Source organism: Manacus candei, unplaced genomic scaffold (genome assembly GCF_025592945.1).
Source record: "Manacus candei isolate 608988 ecotype Guabito, Panama unplaced genomic scaffold, ASM2559294v1 h1tg000017l, whole genome shotgun sequence".
In the NCBI taxonomy this organism is placed as follows: domain Eukaryota; kingdom Metazoa; phylum Chordata; class Aves; order Passeriformes; family Pipridae; genus Manacus; species Manacus candei.
In genome coordinates this window covers 27460590-27473772 of record NW_026138065.1, presented here as the reverse complement: position 1 = coordinate 27473772, position 13183 = coordinate 27460590, and the positions used below count along the sequence as shown (strand labels likewise).

Below are 13183 nucleotides of genomic sequence, written 5' to 3'. Positions count from 1 at the left end.
GTAAATCCTGCTTGGAAGTAAGCCTATGCCTCTGCATGATGAAAATTTTGTCCAGGTGCCTTCATCTCTGCTTCTGTTTTGGCTGTAAGATACAAAATTGCTCAGCAAGGAGGTACAAGAGACAATTAAGAATTGTGTGAGTGAATCTCACATTATCTAGGAGAGGAAGTGAAGTCATGGTCAGACCTGGAGCCTATCCAGAGCTCTTCTAATCATGGAGATGGGGTTAACTAGGTTATTTCAAATACCTTGGCTCAGTAATGAGTGCTTTTAAGTTATTTAGGAATAACTTAAGGAATTGATGCATTATGTCTTTGAGAAGAACGTGTTTCCCTTAAGCTCCACGGGAGCCTGGAAGGGAGGGCATTGTCTCTAGGTTCCTCGGGTAGTGATTACTGCACACACAAGCTTAAGACCCTCTGGATCAATGCATCTGTGAGCTGGAGGACTGTTTGTTTTCATCATTAGCGAGCACTTGTCTGTTGGTTATTTTAGAGAGTTCCCAAAGCCCCTGCAATGAAAGAGCCAACAGTGTTTCAGTGCCTGATGGTGAACTTGAGACCGAGCGGGTTTGTGTGTTTGTCATGGTCTCTAGCACAGAGTAAACTCATCCTTTATATTCAGCTGTTGGCCAACAGGCTGGGTGGGGGGCAATAAATGATTTATAACCATGGCAACGGTTGCTGTGGGAAACTGGCATCAACAAGAATCTTTCTGTGTCCACATCAATGGAAGTATTAAAAATCTTCCCACTCGGAATTGGGTGAGACCCAATTTGTGACCCTTCCCAAAAAGGTGGTGAAGAGATAAATCAGATTGAAATGATCTCACACAGACTGTCTGGTATAGGAACCAATGACCTTTTCAGCTGCCTCAAGTTGGAAGTTCCTGCAGTCAGATCAAAGAAACATTTTCTGCCCTCAGCGAACCAGGCTTTTTGGGAACAGGGGCTGACAGTGATGTTTGGTAAAATCTGCTTTTGCTGGAGCTGTGCTGTGGTTTCTGTAATGCAAAAAATCTCAGGGTGTCAACATGGGAATTGCAGGAACATGGGTAGTTGTAGTGGCTGTTTTGTCTCACTGGCTTCCAGCGCTTGCAGGTTGGAAGGAGCTTGGATCCTCTCCAAACCCGTGGTTCTCTGAAGCTTATCGTGTGCTCAGGCTCCTCAAAGCTCCTCAAGCATATATATATATATATATATATATATATTTATATATATATGAAATAGAGTTCATAGATATAATTAAAGATTTGGAAAAGGGGTACATTTAGTGAAGGAAACTAATAGGATGAAGGGAAGGCTGTTCTGGAAAATATGAACTCTGGTGGATACTTCAAATTAAATGACTTTAAATAACAGGACTTTCAAAGTAACAATTAGTTTTCTACAATCCCCTAATTCCAGTGAAATATGCTTATAGGAAAAGTTTTTCCTCTATCTGTAAATAAATTACTTTCTAAGGTAATTCCACTGAAGATTCCCTTTGTTAGGCATTGAAACCTGTGCTTGCTGCTGCTTCATAAAGGGATCTGATAACAATTTCGCTGCTTTCAAGGGCTGGCACATCCCCTTTCCCAGTTTCATAAATTCTAACTTGGTTTGCTAATCTTTGCTCATTCTATATGTTTTTTTAACATGTATTAGTGCTGTGATGACCACTGCTAGAAACTGCAACCATCTGCTCAGCATTTTGTGCAGATTAATAGTTCGAAGCACAGAAAAGGGAGAGGGTGAAGTGAATGATAAGGGGATGGAAAAATTGAAGAAACATTCAAGTTTTTTGTCTGTTTTTATTGGGGAGAGGTTGAAGCATTTTATTTTAGTATTCTAACAGAATTGCTGACTTTTTCTTTAGAATTGCATGTTTTTAAACTGCCTTTCATATTTTCATTTTATCTCCTTTACGTACTCACAAAACAACCGCTAATTATGTCATTTTTGGTTTTTGATGTGGTTTTCTGTCGTTTTCTTTTTTGAATTCAAGTCCATTGAATTCATCCATCTTAAATTAAAACTTCAACCTGAAAATTTTGTTTCCCTCTCAGTCCTGGCAGTGGGAGCTGCTGAGAGATAGTACAGTGGGCAGCAGTGCAAGTGAAATCCTGCTCCAGAGCCACTCATCAGATGTGAGGTGCTCTCAGTTCTTCATGATCTTAGTAACTGCTCTGGCAAGCAGTGATGTTCCTGGGACTAGTCATAGTTCAGCATTTAAAAATGGATATATTGATAACAGTGCTGTAATCCTCAAACTATTTTGAAAAGGTGACCAAATGCTGGATTGCTTCTGTTGTTTGGCCAGGCAATAAAACATGTAAAATACCCTCCAAAGGGGGAATATATTTTTTTTGGGTTGGAATAAACAAAATGACCATCAAGGCAGGTTTTTCTTCTTGTCTTTCAGGTTGCAGCTCCAAGCTGTTGATTGCTTTGGAAAATGGTGGAGGAAATGCAGTGAACACAAAACCACTGTAGTACTCTTGTGCTGTTTGCGCTGCCTGGTCCTGACCCAAGGCCTTTGTGGTCCACCAGGCAGACAAGCCTCAGAGTGTGCTCCTTTGAACGTGACCTTTGGCCCTTTGTCTCGCACTGCATCAGTCTGTCCTCTCTGTGGGAGAGGCTGTTGCAATGTTCTTAAAATGTTGGAATGGTAGAAAAAAAAATTACAGACCATCACGACCACTTTTTAAGTAAGACAGAGAGAGCACTTCTGGAAACACGCAGAATTTAAGTGCACTGAGGGGCCATAAAGGTTGCCATCCAGTCCTTGTGAGAAGATATCTGTAGAAATGGGAGTTAAATAAGCATGGTCTGTGTTTCCCAATTAATTTGCACAGTGTGTTTCTCTGGTGCTGAAGCTTTGCTAGTGTGTGAGGAATCTCGGCTTTCATCGATTTTTTTTTTTTTTTTTTTTTGGTGCACTTTTAGTTTCCTTGTCTTCGAAAAGCACTTCCCAAGAAAGCCAAGCTCTTATTCCTCTCAGCATCCCTCTATTTGTCAGACCTTCCTTTGGTTATCACCCATCACTTGCCAGGGCCAAATAAACAGCGCCGTTTGAAAAAAGAAAAAAAGCCTTTAATGCTGTTTTGTATGCTGATGAGAGGGGACATTTTGGAGGGTCTCCTCTGCTCCAGTTGTTCAAACTCTGGCATTCTGCATTTCTCTTCTCTAAAAGGTTTTAAAGTATGATTTCACAGGGAACAATTCCAACTCAGTATGTGAAGAGTGGAAAGGCTGACAGAGCAGGAAGGAGGTGTGTGCACGTGTAAGAAATCCTTGTTCATTAAAGATGGTGGGGAAACAAAAATGAGCTGCCACGCAAGTTTGAACTCTGATGTGTGCCTCAAGGGAAGAACTCAAGTGCAGCCCCGTATTTTCCCTCTAGAAATATGAATACAGCTGCAAGCAATGAGAACTCTTAATACAGCTGCAGCTATCTTCCCTTGTTTTCCAGACCCTGCCAAAGGGGGCCTCTAGGAGTTATGATAGTATTTTACACTGGTGTCTCTTTCTTGCCTTTGTATCTGAGCTATCTTGCAGCATCAGAGTGGGCTGTGTGGAGTCTGGTCCCCCCCATGTTTCTTTTGGAAAGCTTACGTGGAGATGCTGAGTTTTTCGTCTCATCACTACAGTGCCAGTGGATCAATGTCACTCATGGTGGGTTTACCTTGGCCATCTCCAGGCTGCTCACCCAGCTGATCTCTTGCACCTCCTCCTCAATGGGACAGCAGGGGAGAAAATAAGATGGAAAAAAGCTCACGGGCTGAGATGAGGACAGAGAGATCATGTCCCTGTTACCACAGGGGCTGTGGAGGACCGGCCCTGACCTGCCCTGACTGTCACTGGAAGTCCCGGCCTCTCCTTGCAGAGGGCCCCCTGTGCCACCCAGCTCTGCCTGTGGAGTGTGGACCTCATTGTGGAGCTGTGACCTCGGCTGCCAGCACTGTACATGGAGCCTGAGCAGGTATTTATAACCAGCTACTGTGCCTGCGAGGGGCTGTGCACTCAGATAGCTGAAAGGCAGGCAGGGGTTTGCAAGAGGGATGAAGCTGCAGATAATTTAACTGGCTTGTGTCACAGATGTGAGAGACGAGATGTGCTGAATCAGGAATGTGGGAATTGACAGGTGGGATGGGGCTCAGGCCACCTCTCCTGTTCTCAGTCCTTGGGCAGTCCTGGGCCCAAGCACGAGAGCCCTGCCAGGGGCAGATAATGATGTTTCATCCCAATGGAGGGCATAAACCCAGCCCTGATCTCTGCTTCAGAGTGCTTGATGTGAGCTGTTGGGAAATTGATGACTTAGACAAGCACTGAAGATCCCCAAGAGGTTTCCTGTCAATGATTTCCTGTCACACCTCTGTCCAGTTCCTAGGAACCCCTCCTTGAAACTCAACTATTCGAGGAAGAGCAAATGAACCCAGCCCTGACCTGTCAAGGCACTGTTACCTCGCTCTCAAGTGGAGTCATCCAGAGTACAGACTCTCTTTAAATCAACTTTATATAAGCTCTTAATTACACAGCTTGAAGAAAAAATAATGAAGTGATGCCAGATGTGAAACAGGGTAAGACATTGACTCCTGCTTGGAAAGAGGAGAGATGGGGGTTTTGCACTGAAATATATTTAACTGTTAAAGTGCCATGCAAGATTCTGGAGGTTTTGCAGTTGTTGGCCAAGAGACTGCTCGTATGTTAGATATGTTGGAAAGGTTTGATGACAAGCAGGCAAACCCCTGCTGCCTGGTTCCTCTTCTTCCTCAGTTGTTCTTCAGGAGAGGCAAGTGCAATGCTTCAGCTGAGTGAAACAAGGACTTGGCTGCTAATAAATGGGCAGGCATCAATGTATCCTTCAGCTCTACTGCTGAGGTATACAGGCATTTGGGGTTTGTGTGTGGAAGGGTTTCCCTGTGGAGGTAACAGGAGGTGGACTGGGTGCCAGGGGAAACTCGCAGGAACTTGCGGCTGTGGAACTGTGTGGTCTCATGTCCTGGACACTGGGAGCACAGGAAACAGAAAAGCCTTCTCCAGTATAATCCAAGCAGCTGCAGAGCCTCTGAACATCTGTAGCAGGACACACCCAGGAAAACTTTATTTTGATGCAGGTATACTTCCTTTTTGCAGTAAAGGACTGCTTTGTCCAGACCTGCAGGCTCACTAAGAGTCCTGTGATAAGAAACTAATAGAGCAGACTGAATGGATCTAAGAAAGGTTGGTTTGTATTTTGTGAATAAAATGCAGGATCACGTGGTATCTTCTGGGAAAAGCTGTGTTGTGGTTGCCATTGCAGGAGGTTATGTGCTTAGCTACCTGTTTGCTCAGTGAAATGTTCAGAAACTGCAAAAATTCAAGAATTTCAGTAAGTCTAATTGCTAGCTCAAAATTCAAACTGAAAAGCAGCTGTAATTTAGGGTTCATTTTGTTTCTGCTTTTTTTACCGGCTTCAGTTACTTAGGAAGCAGAAACAATGCCATATGGCCTGGGCACCCACTTGCTCATGTACCACGAGTGCAGAGGCAGCAGTGTGGCAAATTGTTCCAAGAATAATTACTCATCTGAATGTTGCTTCTGTGATCTATTTGGAAAATATTTGCTAATAATCAGTTTCTGCACAAAAGTCAGTACTGGTTTGTAGATAGACAAATGAACTATATTTGTCAGCTAATTTATTCACAAACATTTCAACCAAGGCTTATTTTCTAAACAAAGGACTCATGTCAATAGATACTGTTTTGCTTTAAAACTCCAGAGCTTTACCAACCATTACCTGAACCACCAGCTAAGTTGAAATTTTTGGAAAGCATCTTGTCTCTTTAAATATTCAGCGGTAGAATTAAATAGGTGTGGAGAGAAGCAAAATGCTTTTTTAAACAAAATGAACACAAACAGCTACATGGATAATATTCCTAGACTTAACTGTGAGTGTACTTAATGCACAGACCATACTTGTGTGGATTTTACTGGTTTATCCCTGACCAAAGAAGGCACGTTTTGCAGCCACACACAAGATGTCTTACCAAGCTTTCACATCTCTCCTAGAACTGTAGGTTTTTTTGGAATTGCATGTCCTGTGTCCCATTACACTTCAGAATTCTCCTCCAAGTATCTTTCCAGCCTGGTTCTGCTTAATTTGTGAAGTCTAATGAGATCGTAGTCCGAGGTGAAAGTACTACAAGGCAAGCTGCCTGCACAAGTCAAGTATGTGCCAATCAAAATGTATTCAAGTGTCCTGCAAAACTGTAACTGTACCGAATTACAGGGCCAGTAGCTATATTTATCAGGAATGAAGTGAGAGTCTCTGGGAAGGACAGATAAACTTTGAGTCTCACCACCCGTGGCAGAATTAACAGTGAAGGTGTGTACCTGACACCAGCATCTGCCTCCCTCTGCGCTGGTTGGTTTGGTGGCTTCGTTTTTTGGGCTGTGTTATTGGACTGGAGAAGCAGTGAACAAGGTAAGTCAGTGCACTTGCATAGCCAGCAGCCATGTGGTTAAGGATGGTGAGAATATCCCCTGGATGGTCCTGAAGATTAACCTAGAGCTGGTTTCTCTTTTAGTCCCCATACCAGGGACAGGTAGTCCTTTGGGATTTGTTTTGGTCATGATTAGTGCCACATTGCCTTTACAGTTGAAATGCTGTGTGTGCTGTGACTCGTATGGGAACTGCATCACCCCTCCAGAAGACAGAAGCAACTGATGCCACCTTCTGTGTTTTACTGTCTTGAGGCAAGCAGTAGGTTGTAAATTCTTCTAGTGCAGCTTTGTGGGGCTGACACTTTCTTACCTCTGTTTAAGAAAGAAGACTGGCAAGCTGCCTGCCCTCCCCTGGGAGCATCATTCTCCAGGTTTGTTTGCACGCTGCTTGCCAAACCTCTAAAAAAAGGAACCAATCAGATAGCATTTGCCTAATGCACTAATGAATCTACTTAGGTGTCATCAAGTCTAATTTCATAGTGAGCTGTGACAGCTTAATGCCTCGGGACTGAATTGCTGAGAAGCTGCAGGCTGATGGATGGCCAGAGAAGTGCTGAAACCTGAGGACTTGACCATGCCATGTACCCCAGCTCAGGTTAAACTTCCCTGGATACTAATGGAGGCATATAAACAGAAAACAATCATGAAGGTAGGTCTCCCTCTTGTAATTCATGCAGCAAATGCGTTATTTGCTTTGTGGTTAATGCCCTTCACCAAAACAAACTTAGACTCCTTGGCTAGATGCATGGGAGTAGATTTTAGCTGTTAGCATTTGAGTCACAGCTTCAAAAAAAAATTTAAAGATGTAAATGCAGGATTATAATAGGCTTTGTTATTCCTAGCAAAATGCACATGAAAACTGGATTCAGTGTATGCTAACTCCTTCCCTGTCTCCTGTGGTGATGCACTGATGGCTCTGTAGCAGATATGTTTTATGTTTAAGGGCTGGTACACAAAATTCTGACACTTCTGAAAAAGTAGCCTGTAGCCAGTGGCACTGATCCTCAAAGAAACAGTCTGCTGCATGTCTCTTCACACTGTGAAGGCCACTCAGATGCTGAAATGACAGCAGCTGGGTTTTTGGCCAGCATGAGGAGGGTGCCACATTTTGGTCTGCCTCAGGCAAGGCTTTGAGTGCTGTTTCAATCTGGATTGCAGGAGTGTGTGCAATTCTTGTGTGCACTATGTCCCTTTCAGAGCTCTTGGGACCAGTTGAGATCACAGTGAGCCATTCCATTGCTTTAAGAAAAAAGTTGGCTGACAACTTCCTCTTGGAAGCTGTAGCTTTTCTAGGAAACTTTTAAAACTTTAAGTTTACAACAAAAGTACTACCCCAAAAATATATATATTTTAGTGGAAACTTAATAAGGCAAGCAAGTAAATATGGGGGCTTGTGAGTTTTCTGGTTTCTTTCAGGTGTTTGCATGGCTTTGTCAAATGTTTCCTAACATCTCAACTACTGTTTAGATGAAAATTGTTCTGATCTTTTTTCCCTGTTCTGTGGAAAATAAAAGATCACAACCAATCTGTGTGTTTTGAGAAAAACTGTATTTTTATTGAAGAATATATTTCCAGTGGAGGTTTTTATTGCATCTTTTAAGAAATGCATAGACAACAGCCTACATAAACAAGCTTCATTCCATCTTTTAGTTTGTGTGCTGAAGTTTTTTTCCTTGACATTTAAAATTAATTACAGGTTCGCTGTTAGCACTGATAGGAATGAGTTAAGACCTAAACTGTCATCTCTTCTCATGGTTTCCTATGGTTAAAAAAACCCCCAAACAACAAAACAAACCCAAACCCAAAAAACTTGAGAATCCAGAATCAATCACTCCTAGGGTTTATTACAATTTCACGGTCAATGTTTGCGCCACAGACCCAGAGATCTTTGGCAGTTGTAGAGAGGAAAAATGAACCTGCCTGAGCCTCCAGTGGAGCCTGTCACAGTATTAAGCTTGCCATTAGACTCAGATTTCAAGGGCACCTCTTTGTTTAGATGCTGATGTCACTACTGCTATATACAAACAATGCAAGCCTCTACTGTCTTTCAGTAACTACTCAAAAATCTTCAAATTCAGCGTGAAGAAATGCCCCCATTTATACGTAGCAGCTCTTGATGCCTCACAGCAGAGCACAAAGCTATTCTCTGTGGGAAACTCATCTCTTAGTCCTCTCATTTCTTGAAAGGCAACATGTTTTGTAAAATGCCTCTCTAAAGTCTCAGAAAATGTTGTGAACAAGGTGATGGAATTTTATGTTCAGGAAAGATGGTGAAGTCCTGGCTTTGCTTTAAGATAATGGTGAAGCCGCCAACATAATCGCCCTCACTCAGATGAGGAATTGAATGACACAGCATGAGTAAGGTGTCTGAAAACAGATTTGTTTCCTTAGCAGCTGAAGCTATCACAGTGGTATCCAAAGTATCTAAGGACTGAGTGATGGGAAACCAGTGAATGTCAAGGCTGAAAAACTTATGTTTCTAAGTTCTGTGCCTCAGTTTCCCCCTGTGCAAAGAAGGGATGACCCTACTTGGCTATTTCACCAAAATGTTTTCTTATCTGTGGCTGAATACTGAGAATTTCTTGCAGAAAAATGTGTGGTGGAGGCAGCGTGTGCTGCTGAACTTCCCCTGTTTGTGAGAAAAACACTACAGAAAGGATCTCCAGCCTGAGCAAGCCTGCAGTGTAGCTGGGCAAGACAGTCAGCAAGATGTGGGGAAGAATGTACTGTTGCAGCTGGAGTGCAGAGAGGATATGAGAGAGTACAAACTGCAAAATACAGCACCCTACTGAGCCTCTCAACCCTGTTCTTGGTGAGGCCATGTGGGATCTACTTTGCAGACCCTGAGGAGTGGGTGGCTTGGGGTCCACAAACTGCTTGACAGCCACCTGTAGTTCCACATGATGTTTTAGTCCCTGCCTGCAAATTCTCCTTTTTTTGGCACTCATGGGATCTCTTCTAAATGTACTGATGTTTCCATTACCTGCCTGCCTCTGGGTGCAGTCAGGAGGCATGGAGGCTTTAATTGCTTCGCGCTCTGCCAGCGAGGGATTTATGGCATTTCAATGCACTAGTCATTTGCCTCTTTTTAGGAGCAAACTCATCGTACAAAAAGTTCAACACACAAGTACCAGCTCGGTGAAAAAGAGCTGTCTGCTTAATGAGCTGTACCCATGGTGCTGCTGCTGCCTCAGAGCAGGCAGGTGTGAAGCCATTCCTCCTCAGTTCTCCCACTCTGTCCACAGAATTCCACCATACCTCATTTCTGGCATCTAGTGTAAACCATAGCTTGGCTATTTTTCATTTGTTATTATCGTCTGCTGTGGACTAGTGACTGGAAATCATTTTCTACCCAAGACTGACAGGGATAATGTGATTCAGAAGAGGAGCTGTTTCTCAAAATGTCCACAAGGCTGGGCATGCTGGTTGTTTGATTTCAGTGGGGTCAGATTTGGTCCTCTAATTCCTAATATTTCCCCCTGCCATCCTCAGCAGGTTCAGTGAAGGGAAAAGAAGGCAGAATTACATCCTATAAAATCTTATTTCAAGAGCTTCAATATAAATGATACAAACAAACAAACAAACAAACAAAACCACAACAGCAAACCTCCCACCCCTTTAATACACCTTAAATTCAGGTAGTCAAACTTTTTCTCCACCATAGGCACAGAGTTTTGTTTAAAATAGTGAAGGTGAAAAGGGAAATATATCCATATACCACTGCAGTCTTCTCTATGAATTTATTGTGGTCTATGAATTTATTTTTGGGGGGCTCTTTTAAAGAAAAATCCACCAACCTGTGCCCATTTTTCCTTTCCATAGTGCTCAGGCAGCTAATTTCTGCAGTTGTAGAGGATTTGAATTGAAAGTCATTAACAAGGAAATGGGATCCTTCCTCACTGAGTCTTGTCTCAGTGTTTATTTTGTCATGACACCCTCCAGTACAGGAGATGGAGGAAGAAGCTGTTACATCACTCTGTTTCAGACAGGCTGTTACCTGTGTATGGCTCTGGATATCCTCCATCTTGCAGTATGTGCTTTGCCAAGCACTTATCAGGAATTGATGGAAGCTGAAGGTGTTTTTCAGGACCTCTTCAAAGTTGATGGCAGGTAAAACAAGCTGCAGGGCTAATTTCTCTTGCCTCTATCACCAGTTCAAGTTTCCATCACCTTCATTACATGGATGTTCAACAGCCTGAACAAATCTTCTCATTTGCCAGCACTTTTATTTTTCCCTCCAAATGATCACACCTTTTTCTCTTTCAGAAATGTGTTGAAGGAAAACTTTTCGAGCTGTTTTATGAGACTTAAAGAAAGAGCTCTGCTTCTCTGTGTCTCTTTAACCCCAACACATTCAGGGCCAGCTGCCATCTGACATGTGCTGTGCTAAGGGAGTACTGAGGGGGCTTAGCAGGTCCAGCATTCACCTGTTAGAAGATGTGGGAAAACATGAGCTTCTAAACATGCCTATCTTGCACCTTCATCTTTCATCTCCATGGTGATCTCTGTTACCATGAAGGTACCTGTTCTTTTACAGGTTTTGAGGTTGTGTGTTCTCTCTGCTTGTAATCTTTGAGTCCTTCAAATTAGAAATGTAGTCCTGAAGCCTCAGCACTGTGCCCCGAACTGTGCTGACAGATTTGCTGCTTGGCAGATGAATGGTATTGAGAAGAAAAGAGGGGCTCTTGGGAAAAATGCAACTAATCTTTCTGTAAGAGCAGAGTGATTTTAAAGTCTGAGGAATGAACTCTGCATCACTGGGACTCAGTTCTAGGTCCTTGCCTTGGCTTTAATGTGGTGTCGTGGGAAAGCGTTTTATTTTCTGTGCAGCTTTGATGTTGTGCAGCTGCCTCACTCTGTACAGCAGCTCGCTGAAGCACTTAAAAGCAAAGCATCAGGGCCTGTAGCCTTTCACTGAACCTGCACTTTGAGCAGCAGAGTGGGCATGGCAGGGCTGCAGTTAGAGCTGGGTGTTGCTCTGTGATAGTGGTCCTTGGTGCAGCATTGGTGAAGCTCCCAGAGTTTGCCTGCCCACTTAGAGGTGCAGCAGCCCAGGTCTGCCTCCAGCTGAACAGGAACCTGCTGACATTCATGAGACAGGGCATTCAGTAAAAACATAGCAGCTGGGCTCAGTTTTCAAAATTATTTGTGCTAAATTGTGATAAATCTGTGCAGAAGACTTTGGCCTTTTTGTTCCTATCTAACCCCAGGAATATGAGGTGTATTTGCATACACTAGGTTAGTGAATTACCTCAGTGGCCCTGTTTTTGAGATGTCTGTATAAGAACCAAAGTCTTTTTTTTTTCTTGTTTCTCCTGTGTCCATCTGCTCTGGGACTTTGTGAAGAGTGTCCTCGGGTGATAAGCTATTTGTTTGGTTTTGATTTTGTTCTTCATTTCACTCTCCCTGTTATAGAAAAACATTCTATTTTGGTAAAGCAAATGAAAGCAGACTTGTAGTGGACAGCAGGTTTCTCTGCACCCCCAGATGAGGTGTGGGTTTGTGTGGCTCCTGGCTCTTCAGGTAGCCAGAGCAAAAAGACAGCGAGATGATGTGCTTGGCAGTGAGCTAAAACCTGCAATTAGCCAATATGCACTTAACTAGATTAGCAACGTGGGGAACCAAGGGGCCCTAGTTTAGAACCACATGATCCTGAATGAACTAGGAGGCAAAGCACAGTGAGTGTTTGTGGCAGTCCGGCGCCCTGGATCACCAGAGGGCGTTAGAGGGGCTCTGGACAATGCTAAACTGGGCTGATCTTCTGCTGCCTCATGGAGGTCTCTGTTCCACTTTTTGGGTCCTCACTGGGGACTGGTGCTGTGAGGTGCTTGTATCTGGCACATCTCATCCTTCTCCTCCAGGGCATGCTTACAGCTCAGAGCATATTTGCCTACATCCCTTTGTAGCATGAGTTTTTTACAACCCTTACAGGAGTTAAAATATTCTCTATGACTGTCTATGATTTCCCAGACATACAGCAATTTCTAGTCCCCTGCTATGCTGAAGAAGCACTGGAAGTAGGCTTTTGTCTCATCAAAGTCTGATCTGGAAATGTGTCTGAGGTAGGTGGTACACAGACAGGTTTTCACTGCATAGAATTAGAGTTACTCAAAATGGAGATAATTCTATAATACCATGGAAGAATTTGAGAAAAAGTATCAAATGTGCCATCCTGAAACTTACAGAAGTAGTTGAAAAAAGCATATTTTTACAGACCACATCAATTTTGTGTAATCACTGTGTTCTCCATCAGAAAAATTTGGCAAGCTGTAGGCAAGATACTGTATCTATTGATCTGAAAGACCCTGATCCCCACATGTAAAACTGTGATAATGTTTATCTGGCAACTCTTAATATAGTACCTCTGGTTTTTGACTTCTTTTTGAAAGGCCTCAGCATTTCAGCTGACCCAATCCCAGCTGTTACCCTGCCACAGACAGTTGTCACCAGAAAAGAGAACTGCTGGTCTCTTTGCAGTTTCTTTATCGAGGTCCTAAGAGAGTTTTGGAGTGCTCAATTTCCCAGTGTATCTTAACACTGTGTATATCACCTCATGAAGAAATGTTAAGTGCCACTTGTGGCAATGAAAACTGCTGTAGGCTCTTTAGAGGGAAGATGCAATACAATTCTGAGTCCAGTGTATTGATGCCATAATTTCCCCTGACCTTAGTGTGTCTGAGTCTTTGTGTTTACGCTTTAAAGTGTAAAGTGGTCGTT

The 13183-nt window shown here is 43.1% G+C and overlaps 1 protein-coding gene across 1 annotated transcript in view; it reads left to right on the top strand.

Moving 5' to 3' along the window:
- Positions 1 to 6763: 6763 nt before the first annotated feature.
- Positions 6764 to 13183, top strand: part of TOGARAM2 (TOG array regulator of axonemal microtubules 2) — a 48300-nt gene continuing 41880 nt past the window's right edge. The window contains exons 1-2 of the mRNA XM_051783579.1: positions 6764 to 6837; positions 6923 to 7115. The gene's annotated coding sequence lies outside the window, so the exon portion shown is untranslated. The remainder of the gene's footprint in view (positions 6838 to 6922; positions 7116 to 13183) is intronic.